This window comes from Crinia signifera, chromosome 11 (genome assembly GCF_055691185.1).
Source record: "Crinia signifera chromosome 11, ASM5569118v1, whole genome shotgun sequence".
Taxonomy (NCBI): domain Eukaryota; kingdom Metazoa; phylum Chordata; class Amphibia; order Anura; family Myobatrachidae; genus Crinia; species Crinia signifera.
Genome location: NC_139227.1, coordinates 40,916,942 through 40,938,169, shown reverse-complemented (window position 1 = coordinate 40,938,169; position 21,228 = coordinate 40,916,942). Strand labels below are relative to the sequence as shown.

Here is a 21,228-nt window from a genome sequence, read left to right as displayed (position 1 = left end):
AGGTTGTGACCCCATAGTGTTAGGGACCTGCTCGACAAGAGGTGACCTGGACGATTGGTGGGCAGGCCAATATCACTGGCCAATGATATACCAACAACCTCCTATTATATATTATACTAGGTGATTCATCGCGCCCTACGGGCGCTCTTCACACCGTCGTAAGGGGCTGCGCCCCCTTAATTTGTGAACGTTTGTATATGAGAAATATGGTTAGAATTGTATGAAAGATGCCCTGTATTGCAACTTAGGTGTCCGCGAATCGCGGGAGGGGGGGTCGCGGAGTGTGCCGCGAATTGCAGGAGGGGGGGTCGCGGGGGTGCCGCGAATTGCAGGAGGGGGGGTTGTGGGGGGGTGGATGCTGCGAATCGCGGGAGGGGAGGGATTGCAGAGAATCGCGGGAGGGGGGTCGCGGGGTGGGTTGCCGCAAATCGCGGGAGGGGGGTTACGGGGGCGGGGGTTGCGGCGAATCATGGTAGGGGGGGTCGCGGGGGGTGTGCCGTGAATCACGGGAGGGGGGGGTCACGGGGTGGGGTGCCGAGAATCGCGGGGGGGTGTGTGTGTGCCGTGAATCGCGGGAGTGGGGGTTGCGGGGGGGGGTGGGGTGGGGGGGGTGTGACGCGAATCGCCACAAGAAAAAATCAACACAGAAAGGTCAACTCATGTAAATGTTGACATAAGTGTGGCACTTCATTGGTGTCCATGTCGACACATGAGAATGAATATGAAAACATTCAAAAAATGAAAACAAAAAAAACAAAAACTCATGTCAACCTTTTTCATTGTCGACCATAGCCATGTCAGTGTTTTCCATGTGCAATTTAATTCTGGAGCTGCCGCGAATCACGGGGGGGTGCAGCGAATTGCGGGAGGGGGGGTCGCGGGGGTGGGTGCCGCGAATCGCGGGAGGGCGGGGTTCACAGGGGTTCCGGTGGGGGGTTGCCGCGAATTGCGGGAGGTGGGGGGTCACGGGGGGTGCCGCGAATCGCGGGGGGGGGGGGTTGCGGGGGGTGTGACGCGAATCGCCACAAGAAAAAATCAACACAGAAAGGTCAACACATGTAAATGTTGACATAAGTGTGCCACTTCATTGGTCCATGTCGACACATGACAATGAATATGAAAAAATTAAAAAAATTAAAAATAAATCTTCAAAAACTCATGTCAACCTTTTTCATTGTCGACCATAGCCATGTCAGTGTTTTGCATGTGCCATTTAATCCTGGGGCTGCTGCGAATTGCGGGGGGGGGGTGTGCCGCGAATCGCGGGAGGGGGGTCGCAGGGGGGGTGCCGCCAATCGTGCAAGGGGGGGTCGCGGGGGGGTTCTTTTTGCCGCGAATCGCGGGAGGGAGGTCGCGGGGGGGGTGTTTTTTCCGCGAATCGGGGGGGTCACGGGGGAGGGTTTGCCGCGATTCGCGGGAGGGGTGGTCGCGGGGTGGTGGTTATGCCGCGAATTGCGGGAGGGGGGGGGGTTGCGGGGGGGTGGGTGCCGCGAATCGCGGGAGAGCGGGGTTCATGGGGGTTCCGGTGGGGGGTTGCCGCGAATTGCGGGAGGGGGGGGGGTCGCGGGGGGGGTGCCGGAAATCGCCGGAGGGGGGGTTGCGGGGGGTGTGACGCGAATCGCCACAAGAAAAAAAATCAACACAGAAAGGTCAACACATGTAAATGTTGACATAAGTGTGGCACTTCATTGGTGTCCATGTCGACACATGAGAATGAATATGAAAATATTCAAAAAATGACAAAAAAACTTCAAAAACTCATGTCAACCTTTTTCATTGTCGACCATAGCCATGTCAGTGTTTTCCATGTGCAATTTAATTCTGGAGCTGCCGCGAATCACGGGGGGGGTGCCGCGAATTGCGGGAGGGGGGGTCGCGGGGGTGGGTGCCGCGAATCGCGGGAGGGCGGGGTTCACAGGGGTTCTGGTGGGGGGTTGCCGCGAATTGCGGGAGGTGGGGGGTCACGTGGGGTGCCGCGAATCGCGGGAGGGGGGGTTGCGGGGGGGTGTGACGCGAATCGCCACAAGAAAAAATCAACACAGAAAGGTCAACACATGTAAATGTTGACATAAGTGTGCCACTTCATTGGTGTCCATGTCGACACATGACAATGAATATGAAAAAATTAAAAAAATTTAAAATAAATCTTCAAAAACTCTTGTCAACCTTTTTCATTGTCGACCATAGCCATGTCAGTGTTTTGCATGTGCCATTTAATCCTGGGGCTGCTGCGAATTGCGGGGGGGGGGGGGTGCCGCGAATCGCGGGAGGGAGGTCGCGGGGGGGTGGGGGGTTTCCGCGAATCGGGGGGGGGGGTCACGGGGGAGGGTTTGCCGCGATTCGCGGGAGGGGGGGTCGCGGGGTGGTGGTTATGCCGCGAATTGCAGGAGGGGTCGTGGGGGGGGTTCTTTTTGCAGCGAATCACGGTAGGGGGGGTCGCGGGGGAGCGGGTGTTTTTGCCGCGAATCGCGGGAGGGGGGGGGGCGCGCGGGGGGGAGGTTTTGCCGCAAATCGCGGGAGGGGGGCGCTCACCTGGTGGCTGTGGAGTAGCAGTGCTGGGCAACATGGGAAGTCAGTGGGTGTCTGGCACTGTCTGTGGGCTCACTGGGCTGGTTCTCTATCACATACCTCCCAACATGACCCTCTCCAGGAGGGACACAATGCTCTGTTTCTAGACTTCCCCTTAATGTATGATTGCCATCACCTGTTTTAAACAGGTTAATTTCTCAGAAAGGTGTTCAGCACAGATGAAGGCAATCACACATTAAGAGGAAAGTCAAGGAACAGAGCGTTATAGACACAGACACCCACTTTGAGTGACAGATGTAGCCAAATATATAGGAGATTATAATGTAATGATCGCATAGTGCATTTGCACCCTCTCTCTCTCTCTCTCTGTAAACCTCTACCGTACTCCCTGCCTTCCCGTATTATACTGTACATACACCACTACCGTACTCCAAGCCTGCCTTTTTTATACTGTACATACACCTCTACTGGACTTCCAGCCTTCTGTATTATACTGTAAATACACCACTACCATACTCCCAGCCTGCATTATACTGTACACACACCTCTTCCGGACTCCCAGCCTGCCTGTATTATACTGTACATACACCTCTACCGTACTCCCAGCCTTCCGGTATTACAGTATACTGTACATACACCTCTGCCATCCTCTAATGCTGCTTTCCCACTGCAGACCAGTTTAAAGTACTGGTAATGTTAAACGGTATTTAAAACGGTATTAGCATTCCCACTGCAGCAGATTACCGTTTTAAATACCATTTAAGTACCATTCCCATTGCAGTGAACCGTGTAAAATGTAGAGTGCCTAACCCCCCCCCCCCCAGTGTAAAGAGTGCCTAATCCCTCCCCCCCAAGTGTAAAGAGTGCCTAACCCCCCTACCTGCCCTGTGCCCCCACCTCCCCTTGTACTTACCTGCACAGGGATGCAGGGCAGTGGGGAGGCAGCGGGGGTCCATGCAGGGTCCATGCGGGGTACAGGCAGTCCCAGTGCCTGATGAGAACTAGTAGTTCTCACTTTGCGCATATGTAATGAGTGCACGTGCATAATAATGAGCCGCTCATTACATATGCGCATATGTAATGAGCGGCTCTTTTTTATGCACGTGCACTCATTACACATGCACAAAGTGAGAACTACTAGGTCTCATAAGGCACTGGGACTGCCTGGAGGCTAAATAACATTTAAGAGGCATTCCCACTGCCTCTTAAACGTTATTTTAACATGTAGGACTCTGCTTTAAAACGGGTTGAAATACCATTTAACTTTAAACGGTATTTCAACTCTGGCACTTTCTCACTGCAGCCTTAAAATGGTAAATTGCGCTGAAAATCGGCAATTTACCGTTTTTTAGCTGCAGTGGGAAAGGGGCATAAGCCTGCCCTTATTATACTGTTCATACACCTCTACAGTACTCCCAGCTTGCCCGTATTATACTGTACATACACCACTACCGTACTCCCAGCCTGCATGATATTGTACACCTACAGTACACCACTACTGTACTCCCAGCCTGCCCGTATTATACTGTACATATACCTCTACCGTACTCCCAGCCTTCCCGTATTATACTGTACATACACCTCTACCGTACTCCCAGCCTTCCCATATTATACTGTACATACACCTCTACCGTACTCCCAGCCTTCCCGTATTACAGTATACTGTACATACACCTCTACCGTACTCCAAGCCTGCCCGTATTATGCTGTACATATACCTCTACCGTACTCCAAGCCTGCCCGTATTATACTGTTCTTACACCTCTACTGTACTCCTAGCCTGACTGTATTATACTGTACATACACCTCTACCGTACTGCCTGCCGGTATTAAACTGTACATACACCTCTACCGTACTCCCAGCCATCCCTTATTATACTGTACATACACCTCTACCGTACTCCCAGCCTTTCCGTATTACAGTATACTGTACATACACCTCTACCGTACTCCAAGCCTGCCCGTATTATGCTGTACATATACCTCTACCGTACTCCAAGCCTGCCCGTATTATACTGTTCTTACACCTCTACTGTACTCCTAGCCTGACTGTATTATACTGTACATACACCTCTACCGTACTGCCTGCCGGTATTAAACTGTACATACACCTCTACCGTACTCCCAGCCATCCCTTATTATACTGTACATACACCACTACCGTACTCCCAGCCTGCATGATATTGTACACCTACAGTACACCACTACTGTACTCCCAGCCTGCCCGTATTATACTGTACATATACCTCTACCGTACTCCCAGCCTTCCCGTATTATACTGTACATACACCTCTACCGTACTCCCAGCCTTCCCATATTATACTGTACATACACCTCTACCGTACTCCCAGCCTTCCCGTATTACAGTATACTGTACATACACCTCTACCGTACTCCAAGCCTGCCGGTATTATGCTGTACATATACCTCTACCGTACTCCAAGCCTGCCCGTATTATACTGTTCTTACACCTCTACTGTACTCCTAGCCTGACTGTATTATACTGTACATACACCTCTACCGTACTGCCTGCCGGTATTAAACTGTACATACACCTCTACCGTACTCCCAGCCATCCCTTATTATACTGTACATACACCTCTACCGTACTCCCAGCCTTTCCGTATTATAATATATATATACACCTCTACCATACTCCCTGCCTGCCCGTATTATACTGTACATACACCTCTACCGCACTAGAAACCTGCCCATATTATACTGTTCATACACCTCTACCATACTCCTAGCCTGCCCGTATTATACTGTACATACACCTCTACTGTAACCCCAGCCTGCCCATATTATACTGTACAAATACCTCTACAGTACTCCCAGTATTATACTGCACATACACCTCTACCATACTCCCAGCCTGCCCATTTTATACTGTACATACATATCTACCGTACTCCTAGCCTGCCCATATTATACTGTACATACACCTCTACCGTACTCCTAGCCTGCCCGTATTATACTGTACATACACCTCTACCACACTCCCAGCCTTCCCGTATTATACTGTACATACACCTCTATCATACTCCTAGCCTACCCGTATTATACTGTACATACACCTCTACTGTAACCCCAGCCTGCCCGGATTACTGTACATACACCTATACAGTACTCCCAGCCTGCCAGTATTATACTGTACATACACTTATTCAGTACTCCTAGCCTGTCCATATTATACTGTACATACACCTCTACCGCACTCCCAGCCTGCCTGTATTATAGTGTAATACACCTCTACCACACTCCCAGCCTGCCCGTTTTATACTGTACATACACCTCTACCGTATTCCTAGCCTGCTCATATTATACTGTACATACACCTCTACCGCACTCCCAGCCTTCCCGTATTATACTGAACATACATCTCTACCATACTCCTAGCCTGCCCGTATTATACTGTACATACACCTCTACCGTACTCCCTGCCTGCACGTATTATACTGTATGTACACCTCTACCGCACTCCCAGCCTGCCCGTATTATACTGTACATACACCTCTACCATACTCCCAGTAGAGGGTGTATATGGCACTACACTACTCTTACTCGTAATATGAAAGGTTAAAACCTGCAGAAAATTTTAAAACTTTAAGCTTTCTGCCCAGATTGTATTTTGCAACTACTGACACTTATAGGCGTAGATTTTTTTATGTACTTTTTAATCCCCAGTATGATGCAACATAAATGTGGTCATGACAGTTCCTGCTAACATGGTATAAACATAGTCTTCCATGAGCTTTCCATATAATAAATCAGCCTGGGGAGATATTGTTGAAAATAGTGTTCACTATAGTGCCAATTCCTTCCTACAGCTAGTCTGTGGGGCTGGGGCAGGGCTACAATTACACTGTTTGCTTCATTTTTGCCCCACCCCATTCATATGGATTTAAGATTCTCCATAATATCTCCCCAGTCTGCCCACTTCATTAGGAAATTAAATCTTTGAAAAAGCCGCAGCCAGTGGTGAAACGCGTTAGTGTTTGCCAGCCACTCCAGGATTGGATCAAGAGCTATTGGACATTGCCCCCCATTTCCTAGCATCATTGCCATTCTGGGGAACCAACAACTGGACCTAGCCACATTGGAAGAACCATCTATTGGACTGCTACTTTCCCCAGTTGGGACATCCACCAGACAGATTTCTCCAGGTGAGCCAACAACATCCATAGCCACCTGTTAGAGTTCACTGACTTCCTGGGTTAATTCATCTAGGATTCACTGTGGCCTTCAATTAACCACTTTACCCTCTTACCTCCGGGAGTTTATCAAATACTTACCAGTCGCCTGTAAGAGGTTATTGATACCTATATCAATCAACTAATCAGCCTACTATTCCTCGGTGGCCATCGTGGGCCCTACCACCAGAGGAATAGGGCTGGATCTACAACCTTTAACTAGACTCCTCCAGAGGCGCCGACTCTGGATAGCTGGATCTACAACCTTTAACACAGACTCCTCCAGAGGCGCCGTTACCAAGACACAATACAACTAGTGAGGACCTGTGATCTCCTTCCCCTTCCCCCGTTTCCCAGAACAGAATTAATAGCTCTGGTATATTTACCTAGTGGAATTTGGTCAAAACCTTAACCCCTTCCCGACATTTGACGTACATTTACGTCATGGTCGGGAAGTACTTCCCGACACATGGCGTAAATGTACGTCATGGCTTTAAACTGTCACCGCGTCTATAGACGCGGTGACAGTTTAAACATGTCTGCTGTCCCTGACAGCAGACATGTCCCTGCATGCCCAGGGGGGGCTGCGATGCCGCCCCCCCGTCGGCGATCGCTGTGATTGGCTGTTCAGTGTGAACAGCCAATTACAGCGTTTTCTGTGTCACCGGCGAATAACGTTCGCCGGTGACACAGGGATCGGAGGCGATTGGTGCTGTAACGTACAGCACCAATCACCACGGGGTGTAAGGGTGACACTGGTGTCACCCCACCTCACCCCGCCCGCCCCCAAAGGCCGTGATTGGTTCGTCGGACCGACAAACCAATCACAGCCATGGAGGGGGATTTAAACTAACGGTGACTGCACTGCAGACGCCATTCCGGTCTGGAATTGCGTGCAGTGCGGTCACCGTGCCTATCTGCCGTAGTATACTGACCTGATCCTTGCAAATACTTACCTGATCACTGCTTGTAGCGTGCTGGATGCTTCCTGGATCCTGTTACTACTTGTGACTTCCTGTGTTGTGCTGCTGCAGTGTGATAGCGTTATAGATAGAGAGAGATAGAGAGAGATAGAGAGAGATAGAGAGAGATAGTGACAGAGAGTGCTATATTTTATGCTGCTGCAGTGTGATAGAGTTATAGATAGAGAGATAGAGAGAGATAGAGAGAGATAGAGAGATAGTGACAGATTGTGCTATATATTTTTTATATAACTGACTGCTGCCCCCCCTTTTGTGCTGATCAGTATAAATTAACTGATCAGCAACTTTTTGGGGGCGCAGGTTTTTTTTTTAATATACTGTATATACCTGTCAGTGCTGCTGCTGCAGTGTCATAGAGTGAAAGATAGTGAGAGATAGAGATAGTGACAGAGAGTGATAGAGAGTGCTATATTTTGTGTCTGCTGCCCCCCTTTTGTGCACCCCCAGCAACTTTTTGGGGGTGCAGGGGTTATTTTTTATATATATAACTGTCAGTGCTGCTGCTGCAGTGTCATAGAGTGATAGATAGTGAGAGATAGAGAGATAGAGAGAGATAGTGATAGAGAGTGCTATATTTTGTGTCTGCTGCCCCCGCCTTTTGTGCTGATTACTATATCTGAGGTGATCAGCAACTTTTTGGGGGTGCAGAGGTTTTTTTTTTTATATATACCTGTCAGTTGCTGCCAGTTGCACCAAAGGTTGTGCACCTGCTGCCCCTCACTGGTAATCAGTGTCGCATCAGTGATCACCTTTTTTTTTTTTTGAGGGTGCTGTGGGGTCTTTTTTTAATTTTTTTTTTACACACACTGTGATTTTGTGGGTGTCCTGTGGCCACTGTGCGCTGATCAGTGACGTACATCACTGATCAGCTTTTTCGGCACAGGGTTGATCTATTTTTTTTTTTTGATCAAATTCCTGTTGCCTTTGAGCGCTGTTCAGTGACGGACGTTACTGACCAACATCTGTGCTCAATTTTTGGCGCAGGACTTTTTTTTTTTTTTTTTTAACCCCATCAATTGTTTTTTTTTTTTATTGGGATCAAATTCCTGTATAAAGTATTTTTTTTTTTTCTGCACTACATACACACTACACACTACATACCCCCCTGGTTGAAATAAAGTTTGTACCCCCCCCCCTACACTATACACGTGTTGAAACATTTCACTACCAGAAACACAAAAATAAAAATGGCATCCCAAATGTCATCCCAGTCATCCAGAAGAATGTATTCAGCAGAGGAGGCATATGCCATGCTTGCCTCTGACTCTGACACAGCCAGTGAGGCAAGCGGGGAATTTGAAGGATTCATCTTAAGCTCCTCTTCCTCCTCTAGTGATGAGGGACCCCCTCAAAGACGCCCCCGTAGAGCAGCTGAGACCCCCCCCCCCAATAATTGATCTCGTATGGACCCCACCACCAGACAATTTTGAGCCCCAGGTTCCTGAGTTTTTGGCCATGCCAGGAATCCAATTTGATTCCACAGGTCTCAGAGAAATTGACTTTTTCAAATTATTTTTCTCTGATGATTTTATAAATTTAATGGTGGACCAAACTAATTTATATGCCCAGCAGTTTATTGCTCAAAACCCCACGTCATCATTTGCTAGGTGGACCCCTGTAGATGCAGTAGAGATGATGACGTTTTGGGGTCTGGTGTTTCATATGGGCATAGTAAAAAAGCCAGAAATTAGGCAATATTGGAGTACAGATGTTCTGTACAGCACCCCATTTTACAGTATGGCCATGACTCGGGCTCGTTTTGAGATGATCCTTAAATTTTTGCATTACAACGATAATGCACAGTGCCCACCCAGAGATGATCCCACCTTTGACCGGCTATTCAAAGTCAGGCCGGTCATTGATCATTTCAGTGCCAAATTTGCAGAGATGTACATCCCTGAAAAATTTATTTGCATAGACGAGTCCCTTATACATTTTAAAGGAAGGGTTAAATTCCGCCAGTACCTTCCCAGTAAGAGGGCAAGGTATGGCATAAAAATGTATAAGCTGTGTGAAAGCACCTCAGGGTACACCCACATGATAAGGGTATATGAAGGGAAGGATTCAAGAATTGAACCGCCAGAATGCCCCCCCTCCCTCGTAGGTGTTAGTGGAAAAATTGTCTGGGATTTAGTGCACCCCTTCCTGGATAAAGGTTATCACCTCTATGTGGATAACTTTTACACCAGCATCCCCCTGTTTAAGGCCCTTGGTTCAAGAGGTACAGCAGCTTGCGGTACTGTGCGCAAGAACCAAAGAGGCCTCCCAAAAACGCACATTGCCCAAGTAATGAGAAGGGGTGAAAGCAGGGGAATATGCACCGAAAATATGTTGTTGGTCAAATATAAGGACAAGAGGGATGTCCTTATACTGACAACAATTCACGGAGACAGTACCACCTCCGTCCCTGTACGAGGTACCAGTACCCACACCTCAAAACCTAATTGTATCCTGGATTACAATAGGTACATGGGCGGAGTGGATCTTTCAGATCAGGTACTGAAGCCGTACAGTGCCCTGCGGAAAACAAAAATCTGGTACAAGAAGCTGGCCGTGTATATCATCCAGATGGCACTGTATAACGCTTACGTGCTATTCCGTTCTACCGGCCAGAGGGGGACATTTATGCACTTTCAAGAGGAAGTCATAAAGGGCCTAATATTTGGGAACCAGCAGGCAGAGGGCCCCAGTACTTCTAGTACTGGCCCCCCGTATTGTACCAGGGCAGCATTTTCCTGATGAAATCCCCTCCACTGGAAAAAAGGGCAGGACACAAAAAAGGTGCAAAGTTTGCTATAAAAAGGGAATAAGAAAGCAAACTATTTTCCAGTGTGACACTTGCCCCGACAAACCCGGCCTATGTATAAAGGAGTGTTTTAAAATATACCACACATCTATGGATTATTAGGTTCATAATTTCACCGTGCTTCGGGGGTCTTGCTAATGCCACATAGCACCCACCATTCATTCCACCAGAATCTGAGCCGCAAAATCCAAAAATCACTCCTTCCCTTCTGAGTCCTGCCATGCACCCAACTGGTATTTTTTGGTCACATGTGAGGCATTGCCGTACTCGGGAGAAATTGGGGCACAGATTTTGGGGTGCTTTTTCTCCTTCATACCTTCTGAAAATGAAAAATTTTGAGCCAGAACTGCATTTTTGTGTAAAAAAATTTAATTTTTCATTTTCACTGCCCAGTTGTATCAAAATTGGTGAAACCCCTGGGGGTTTGAAATGTACACTATACCCCTAGATGAATTCCCTGAGGGGTGTAGTTTGCAAAATGGGGTCACTTGTGGGGGGGTTCCACTGTATTGGTGCTTGGGGGGTCTTGCTAATGCGACATAGCACCCACCAACATTCCACCAGAATCTGTGCTGCAAAATCCAAATATCACTCCTTCCCTTCTGAGTCCTGCCACTTTTTGGTCACACATGAGGCATTGCCGTACTCGGGAGAAATTGGGGCACAGATTTTGGGGTGCTTTTTCTCCTTCATACCTTCTGAAAATGAAAAATTTTGAGCCGGAACTGCATTTTTGTGTAAAAAAATGTAATTTTTCATTTTCACTGCCCAGTTGTATCAAAATTGGTGAAACCCCTGGGGGTTTGAAATGTACACTATACCCCTAGATGAATTCCCTGAGGGGTGTAGTTTGCAAAATGGGGTCACTTGTGGGGGGGTTCCACTGTATTGGTGCTTGGGGGGTCTTGCTAATGCGACATAGCACCCACCAACATTCCACCAGAATCTGTGCTGCAAAATCCAAATATCACTCCTTCCCTTCTGAGTCCTGCCATGCACCCAAATGGTATTTTTTGGTCACATGTGAGGCATTGCCGTACTCGGGAGAAATTGGGGCACAGATTTTGGGGTGCTTTGTCTCCTTCATTCCTTGTGAAAATGAAAAATTTTGAGCCAGAACTGCATTTTTGTGTAAAAAATTTAATTTTTCATTTTCACTGCCCAGTTGTACCACAATTGGTGAAACCCCTGGGGGTTTGAAATGTACACTATACCCCTAGATGAATTCCCTGAGGGGTGTAGTTTGCAAAATGGGGTCACTTGTGGGGGGGTTCCTAAATTTTAGCATCTTATGGTGCCTAGAAACCTACATGGTGCCTAAAAAATAATCTCATAAAAAGGAGGCTCCAAAATCAAGTAGGTGCTCCTTCTATTATGAAGCCTGTGGTTTGGTCAACGTGCACACTAGGGCCACATATAGGATATTTATGAAAACAAAAGAATTGGGGGAATCAATTTTTAGTCACATTTCTCTAGTAAAATCTACTGTGTTCCTTAGAAAAATGTATTAAAATTGCAAATCTGCAAAAAAAAATGAAATTTTGAAATTTCACCTACACTTTGTTTAAATTCCTGTGAAACACCTAAAGGGTTAACAAACTTCCAAAATGCTGTTTTGAATACTGTGAGGGGTGCAGTTTTTGAAATGGCATCATTTATGGGGGTGTCTCACATACAAGTCCCTCAAAGTCACATCAGAACTGAACTGGTCCCTAAAAAAATCAGTGTTTGAAATTTTCTTGAAAATTTGAGAATTTGCTATTCATATTGTAAGCCTCCTAGTGTCCAAAAAAATTAAAAGGAAGTTGAAATAATGATGGAAACATAAAGTAGACATATGGTCTATGTTAGTTATTAACTATTTTGAGTGGTATGATTATTTGTCTCACAAGCAGAAAATTTAACATTTTGCAAATTGCTAAATTTTCCATTTTTTTACGACATTTTGGTATTTTTCACAAAAAAACACAGACTGTATCGACCCAAATTTACCACTAACTTGAAGTAAAAGCAAAAAAAAGTTATCCCCACTTAAGTGATACATGTCAGATTTGAAAAAAAGGGCTCTGTCAGGAAGGCAAAAACTGGCTGTCAGGAAGGGGTTAAAGAGCCAGTTATATCAGAGGCTTTTTCCATATCCTGTGAGTGTCATTTTTTATAATTTTTTTATATTGTAAATGGATGTAAATTGATGTAACGCCATTGAACTTTTTAAATTAAATAAAAAGGAGATCCGACAATTATTGCGGGGTGGGGGGCGGGAAACAACTCGGAAATTGTGAGTCTCCCGCCATTTTCAGGAGAGTAGCAAAATATGTTAATAGGGGTTTCGGTACTTATATGTTAGTTGGGCGCCCACTATAGTTAGTACGCTCATACCCCCACTATCCATGTTGGTATGGAGTTGATTATATATAGTGTGGCGAGCGCAGCGAGCCACCGAGCCCGAAGCGTGGCGAGCCTAGGGGACGCGTAAAACTAAGCAAATAGCTTAGTGGGCGCCCAACTAACATATAAGTACCGGGGTTACAAATTAATAATTAAAGCATTTGGCAAAGGAAGTACCCAGGCATATCGGACCAGACCCTACAACATGTGCCTGTCTTGCATCCTACTTAGAGCAATCATGTCCTAGGAATACAATATAGCTTTCATATTACATATTCAGCCCCAATAAATACTGCAACAGTATACATTTGGGGAAAATTATAGTTTTTTTAAAGAGCTTACGAAGGGCGCCAACCTGCGTTAGGGTGACGCTTTATTTCCATCTACAGTGATCTATCTTAATACTCCTCAGGAAGACCAGGATCTCTGACACAGGTGATAAAGGTCGCAGATAGAAAAAGGGCTGAATGAAGCAGGTGCTAGACCAATCTATTGTCTGATGTGTCCTGCTGTAATTTCAGATTTGTTTCAGATGAGAAGCCCGTGATATGTTACTATAAATAAGAGGAGAACATGCTGAGTCACAGAGTTTCTCTAAATTGCTACGTATATCATTACTTCTCACCCGATGGGCTGAGGTGATGAGTCAATAATCTAACAACTTTTAATAGCTCCAATGACATTTGCAGCTGAATCTTCCTCATCACAACTCCCTATGTACATAGGGTGGTGCAGAGATTGTGTGAGAGCCACAGCGCGATACCCACCAGGTGTAAATACATAGGCTGTAGTCTAATGAGGCTGTAATGGCCTTCAGTAACAATATACAGGTAGGATAGCATGTAAATGTATGTGTTTGCTCTCTCACACGGAGCAGAGAGGCCCTAAATCAGGATCGCTCTCTAAAAAGTGATTGTGCACTGTTTAGCGAGTAGCTTAACGCCACCCGCCCGAACGGCCGCCCCCCCTTCCCTACTGCCGAATCCCCTCGGTACCATGCGAATACGCTGGAGACCGATCACTAATGAATCAAGCCCAGAGTGTGTGTGTGCACTCTCTCACACGGGGCAGTGAGTGTGTGTGAGAGGTCAGCAGTGTCCCGTGGTGGGGGATGGGGGGCAGTTGGAAGTCCCCCCTGCTACCCATTGCTTTGCTTAGCAATGCAAATATCAATGAAAAATGTCCACGCAGTAGGATCTTTTCGCATGACGACATTTGAACTTGTCGACTGTTTAAACAAAGTCGACATTCTGGGGTCGACATAGTGCTGTTAAACGTATGGTTTGCAGTCGAACATTTGACCAGGTACAATCATGAATTGCTGCAATGTTTTAATGTCTATTCACAGTTTATCGTGCTTGTTACCTGATTGTTACCCCAGCCACCTACTGAAGGAGGTTCAGCAGGTGGCACTTCCAGGTCTGTTGCTCCTGAATGTAGTTAAAATTTCCCTGCCACAATAGCCGCCTATTCTTCTAGCATCCATAACAATCGTCTTCTCTTGGGCTGTGGACATTTTGGGAGGGACATTTTCAATGGGGCAGGTGCACCGGGACTGCAGACAGGTATCTGCAGGTCCCGGCAGGGCTGTAGCAATAGCCTTCATGCAAACAAAGGGTCTGTGGGGGCTATTACAACCCCACTGATCCCATTAAAGATATGCTGGGTCTAGTCATTCTACAGCCACAGGCGAGTTACAGGCTGCCTATTACATAAGTGTATGTTTCTGTGTTCCATCACAGGTAAGGCACACATTAAAAAAACCTAAAAAAATAAAACCAGGTAGAAGTGAACAAGTCCTGCGAGTGTTCCGTTATTATTCAGAAAACATCCTTCACATCCGCAGGCTTCACACATTGGGGTGAGGCGTCATTGTCCCTCTTTGTCAAAGTGTCACGTCACACAAAGTAATGTGGCATGTCAGGGTAACAGGCTGGGACACGTCAACCTCGTCAGGCTTGTGAGTTTCAAAAAGACACAGTTCACTGGAAAACACAGGTTTCTAAGTGCCCTGGGGGCTGAAAGCCATCCATTTAATACATGTGACAGTGTCTCAAACACTTCTCCATTGTGAAAGGCGAGACGCTGGGATTCAATGGTCACCAGCTAATACACAGTATGTGGCTGTACAGCGGCAGAGAATATATATATATATATAATGTATACGTTACAGTGGTTGGGGTCCTGCAGAGAACAGTAGAAAAATACTTTTAATTACCAGACAATGTTTTTTACTTTACTTTGTATTTTAAGCTCCTTTTTACTGCTTGACTTCATTTTTCCACTTTTATCTAAAATAAAATAAAGACTATTGTCGAAATTCTGATTCCACTTTCTTGAGTAAAGTTAATAATGTGAAAACAAAATTTACTAGAAATAAAAGTTTTAATTCTATGGTATGGATCCACTTGCATTAAATCGACAGTCAATAGGCGGACACTATTGGTCGAAATTAGACTAGCAAAAGCTGACATGGTGATGGTTGACATGTGAAAAGGTCAACATGAGTTTTTGTTTTGTTTTTTTGTACATTTTTTGAACTTTTTCATACAGAACTTTACCATCTGTGTAGGATTGGGAATGGCTTAGTACCGTGAGCCAGGTGAGGGGACGCGGTAAAATAATTTGGGTCCATGTGCTCCAATCTACAAATTGACTCCAAAAACCCTGTGATTGCATCTGTGTTTGTGCGTGTGAGAGAGTGGAAGTGTTTCAAGACACACAAACATATATATATAAATGATATATAAGAGCATTATCTAAGGAACTGGCTTGTTTCCTCCAGGACCCAGGGCCGCCGAGAGGGTGGCGGGTACTAATTACTCTGGCCCAGGCTTGCTGGAGGTCTGACCACCCCCCCGTAACTTCCCCCTCCATTCCTCCTGGGCAGCAGCAGCAGCACACACCTACAGCATGTGCTGTGCTGACAGCAGGCTCAGCATGAGCGCCTCAAAGACAGCGTGAGAGCTCATGTTGAGCCTGCTATCAGCACAGCACATGCTGTAGGTGTGTGCTGCTGCTGAGGTGTGTGTGTGTGTGTGGGGGGGGGGGGGGGTGAGGGACGACTTAAGAGTGTTTTTTCACCCACCTTAAACATTTTGGAGGGTGTGGTCTTATTGCGGTGGTGGTCACACCTCCCTCAATTAGACCACGCCCCCACATTTTACCGTGGCCCAGCATACCTCTCAGCTGCCCTACTGTAATGACCACTCCTGCCACCAAGTCTTCATCCGCTACCTCTCTGTAATCAAGTAGGAAAGCATGGGGCAAGAAGAGCTATTTTGTACGAAGACCCAACCACCGTATCTAAACAACTGTAACATTTCATACCATTAAATTCAACACATAATAGCAAGTTTATTTATTTATTTATTTATTAACAGTTTCTTATATAGCGCAGCATATTCCGTTGCGCTTTACAATAGCAGACAGTGATACAACAAAACAGTGTATTTACAGACAGTCAAAATGTAGGAGGGCCCTGCTCGCAAGCTTACAATCTATAGGGAAATAGGCATTGATACATAAGGATAGATACTGTATTCTTTATTGCATCGATTTCACCAGAACGCAAGGTTCTATGACTGGTTCTGGTATTTGATAAGCTTGCCTGAAGAGATGAGTCTTCAGGGAACGCTTATAGGTTTGGAGACTGGAGGAGAGTCTTATTGTGCTTGGGAGGGCATTCCACAGAGTGGGTGCAGCACGAAGAAAGTCCTGCAGTCGGGAATGGGAGCGGGTAATGAGTGTGGATGAGAGACGCAGATCTTGGGAGGAGCGTAGAGGTCGTGTTGGATGATATTTTGAGATAAGAGAAGATATGTAAGTTGGTGTAGTTTGGTTTATGGCTTTGTGTGTAAGTAGAAGAATTTTGTATTGAATACGGTAGAATACAGGTAACCAATGAAGTGACTGACAGAGTAGCTTTGCAGACGATGAACGTCTGGCTAGGAAGATTAGCCTTGCAGCTGCATTCATAATGGACTGTAGCGGTGAGAGTCTGTATTGGGGAAGGCCAATAAGGAGACTATTGCAATAATCAATGCGTGAGATGATGAGAGCATGGATTAGAGTTTTTGCAGTGTCTTGTGTAAGGTAAGGGCGAATTTTAAATATGTTTTTTAGGTGCATGTGGCATGATTTTGAGACAGATTGAATGTGGGGTACAAAGGAAAGTTCTGAGTCAAGGATAACACCTAGGCAGCGAGCTTGAGAGGTAGGAGTGATTGTCATCTTCTCAACAGTAATAGAGATATCAGGTTGGTAACTACTATTTATTGGCGGAAATATAATTAATTCTGTTTTTGAGATATTAAGTTTGAGGTGGCGAGATGACATCCAGGATGAAACAGCAGAAAGGCATTCAGAGACACGGCTCAATACAGATGGGGACAGGTCCGGGGAGGATAGGTAGAGCTGAGTATCATCCGCATACAGATGATACTGAAATCCAAAAGAGCGGATTAGTTTGCCAAGAGATGAGGTATAGATTGAGAAAAGCAGGGGACCTAAAACTGAACCCTGAGGTACTCCAACTGAAAGAGGTAGCGAAGAGGAGGTAGAATCAGAGAAACGAACACTAAAGGAGCGGTTAGAGAGGTAGGATGAGAACCAAGAGAGGGCTGTGTCTTTAAGACCTATGGATTGTAGTGTTTGTATGAGAAGTGTGTGGTCAACAGTGTCAAAAGCAGCAGAGAGATCTAGAAGAATTAGTAGTGAGTAGTGGCCTTTAGACTTAGCAGTGACCAGATCATTCACAACTTTAGTCAGTGCTGTCTCTGTGGAGTGTTGGGCACGAAAGCCTGACTGATGCGGGTCCATTAAGTTGTGCGAGTTAAGAAAGTGTGTGAGGCGAGTATAAGCAAGTCTTTCAAGTAGTTTGGAGGTGCATGGAAGTTGAGAAATGGGACGGTAGTTTGAGAGAGAGCTTGGATCAGAATTCTGTTTTTTCAGAATCGGAGTAATAACTGCTTGTTTGAACAATGAAGGAAAGACACCAGTAGAGAAAGAGAGGTTACAGATTTTAGTTAAGATTGGAATGAGCACAGGAGACAGAGATTTACTTATTTGCGAGGGTATAGGGTCAAGAGGAGAAGTAGTAGAGTGGGAGGCAGAGAAAAGTGCAGATACTTCATCTTCATTTGTGGGATCAAATGAAGCAAATGCTTCAGAGGGCTCAGGTATGGAATTGAGCATATCACCAACTGAGTTGGAGCATACCAATTTATCTCTGATCTTGTCAATCTTATCCCTGAAGTAGGAAGCTAGATCTTGTGCATGGATAGTGGTTGGTGGCTTGGGTGAGGGAGGGTTGAGAAGGGATTTAAATGTATTAAAAAGTCGTTTTGGGTTAGAAGCTTGAGCAGAAATGAGAGTTTGGAAATATGTTTGTTTGGCAGTTTCCAGGGCATAACTATAGTACTGGTAGATATTCTTATATGTAAAGAAATCCATTGGACTGTGAGATTTACGCCATTTACGCTCAGCTTTGCGTGAGATATTTTGTAGGTGTCTCGTTAATTTAGAGTGCCACGGTTGGCGTCTAGGCCTACGTGGAGTGTGGTGGGTAACTGGAGCCACTTCATCCAGGGCTGTTTTGAGGGTTAGGTTTAGGTGTGATACCGCCATCTCAGGAGTAGTGAATGCAGAAATAGGAGCAAGCTGTTGTTGCAGTGAGGAGGAGAGTACTTATTATATAGCTTGTATAGAATAACAATATAATCCCATATACTAATGAATCATGTATTTGAAATACAGAATAGGTTGAGAAGATGCATGAACTGACACATATTAGGGCTATTTTGTATACAGTTACTACATATGACACACCTTATACTACATAAATGCACACACACACAAAAGGGAGCCAGATAATTGGCTGCATGGACCAAATCATTTGTGTTGCTGAAAAAGTATTGCTATTAAATCTCAGACATTTACTTGCTGTTATATTATATGAAATGTTCAACTGCAGATCGGGATCCCGTTAATAGTAGGAATAGGGATTTTATACATCAACTTCATCTTCGACTTACCAAACATAGTTATAAATGGTAATGGTTTCATTTACTTCCTGTATCGTACAAAGATAAAACTAAATTATTCCTCTTGTCATCATTAGCAAAAATCCATCTCATTCCTTCGTCTGAGAAGCGGTACGGTTAATGAGTGATTATTGAGGCATGACACTGGGATGAAGGAAGACTGTATTATACTTAGGTAGCCCAAAGAATGTTGTAAAGCAGGTAATTAGGTGCTGGCTCATTTAGACCGATGGGACTATGGACTTTGAACACTTGGGTGACATGATTCTGGGCAGGGTTTGGCTTCTAAAACCTTTTTAGGTAAACCAATGTTTATGGTTTGGTGGTGAATTTGCTGGGGTGCGGGAGTCTGCCATAAGCTGTCCAGACTGCACACTTCACTTGGGAAGTTGGTGGCCACGGACAGGTGGCGGGCGGCTATGGGAGACATGCATGCTCTTTTGGGAGCGCCACTGAGGTTCAGAAGACTCCGGGATGGAGGGGAGTAGGCATTTATGCTTTAAACTGAGGGGACCGTGGTGCAAACACAGTGACATGAAAGAGAAGGTAAAGATGGTCCTGGCTTTTAAAGGTGAGGAAGTTATCAACACACCTGTTGCAAAGCACCAAGGGAAACAGCTGACACAAGCTATAATAAAGAAGTGAGCAGCGTGCTTGAGAAAATGTGATCACAAAAAGATGAATTAAAAATTAATCTAATACACAAAAACCGCTAATTCACGGCACTCATCATTCCTGGATTTGGGGTGCGACGTGTTTTGAGCAATACAGATGGGAAGAAAAGTGTCAATGTTTTTTCTTGCTTAAGTGCAAGCAAAACAGAGCTTAGCCCCTCCCCATTGCAGTCCTGCCCCCTTCCCTGATTGGCACACTGCCCACAATGTCATACCAAAAATGTCCATTGAGGGGTCAATCCACTGATACCGTTGATGCTAAGCTTTGATTGCACCATTGATGATTAACTTCCGAAGTCCACACCTAATTTTTGTTATTTTACTTTTTGCGTAGGTAAAACGATTGATGGTCATCCATCACATAGGTTTTTACGATCCATGGCTGGTTGCAGTATCACCATCAATGGCACTGATGGCCATCAATAAGGAGGTGTCCTAGGATGCAGCTCGGATCATTACTACAGCAGGAGGCGCCTTGTGCTGCATCACCATCCATAACAAAGTCAATCACATACACAGCGCCTCATGCCTCAGTGAGGTCACTTGTTCCTAATGCACGAATGATGGCAGAACGCACTGTACAGATAGAGCCCCTCATTAATTCCCAGCACCCGCCAGAATGTCCGTGCTGGCGAGCGCTGGCTGAGAGGGACTCCATCAGACTGGGACGCGCAAGCACCTCACACACGCACGCGCGCGTCCCAGTCACTCGGCAGCGGAAGCCCTGCACATTTCCGCTTCAGGGAGACTGGCAGGGTTAGGGGGGGGGGTGCGGGGAGGCAGTGGGGACTGGAGAACAGCGCCGGGGAGGTGGCAGACAGCAGCGGAGAGCTCCGTCGGAACAGGGAGCGCGAGCGGCTCGTGCTCGCACGCCCCCATCCGACGGATGGCGGAGCCTGGCAGCTGGCGAGGGCTGGCGATTCTATTACCAGCCCTTGCAAAGCTGATGCCGGCTCCATCTGCATGTAGGCGCTAGGCACCTGCTATAACAGCCACGCCAGCATGATACCCGGTTACTTTTACAGTCCACAGTATAAGTCTATCACCTTTCTGGGAATGGCAAAATGTTTTGTCATTCAGTTATGGCCCCGGACATATCTCTGCACCTGAGAATATTCAGCCGAAAACGCATTAACTCCAATTCACTAACTCAAATTTTATTTCACAGCCTTTATAGCTCCTCTGCACTTTCCAAACTATGGCTATTCTCAGACAATTAATTAAGGATTTTAAAGTCAGCTTATTCATAGCAGGGCAATTAAAACTGACAGGGCCAAGTGCGTCTCACTCCCCACAAAGCACTTTGAAAATTTGCCTCACTTACTTTAAAGTCTAACAAGTCAAACGCACAATTAAGGAAATTACCCGGCATAAGGACGGAGCCTGTGATCTTGGGACTGAGGTGAGCAGGTGGATAAGTGCGCTGGGGAGACGGAAAAACAGAGGACACAGTCTCTGCTAAGCAGCATTTACCGATGCATTAAAGCAACAGAGCGGGATTAGCCGAGCTGCACGGAACCAGGCTGCGGACAATTATTTAGAGCGGTCGGATGCTGTGATGAATGAATTACAGACTTATTTGGGCTGCACTCATTTGTACAGACTATATCA

At 46.0% G+C, this 21,228-nt stretch overlaps 1 long non-coding RNA gene across 7 annotated transcripts in view; it reads right to left on the bottom strand.

Moving 5' to 3' along the window:
• The window catches only part of LOC146045792 (uncharacterized), a 378,902-nt gene that overhangs the window by 158,298 nt on the left and 199,376 nt on the right, over positions 1-21,228 (bottom strand). For 3 of the 7 annotated variants that reach the window (XR_014465610.1, XR_014465608.1, XR_014465609.1), the window contains one exon: positions 13,255-13,453. The exons of the other annotated variants lie outside the window; for them this stretch is intronic. This is a non-coding gene — a long non-coding RNA (uncharacterized LOC146045792). The remainder of the gene's footprint in view (positions 1-13,254; positions 13,454-21,228) is intronic. 7 annotated transcript variants of the gene reach the window in all.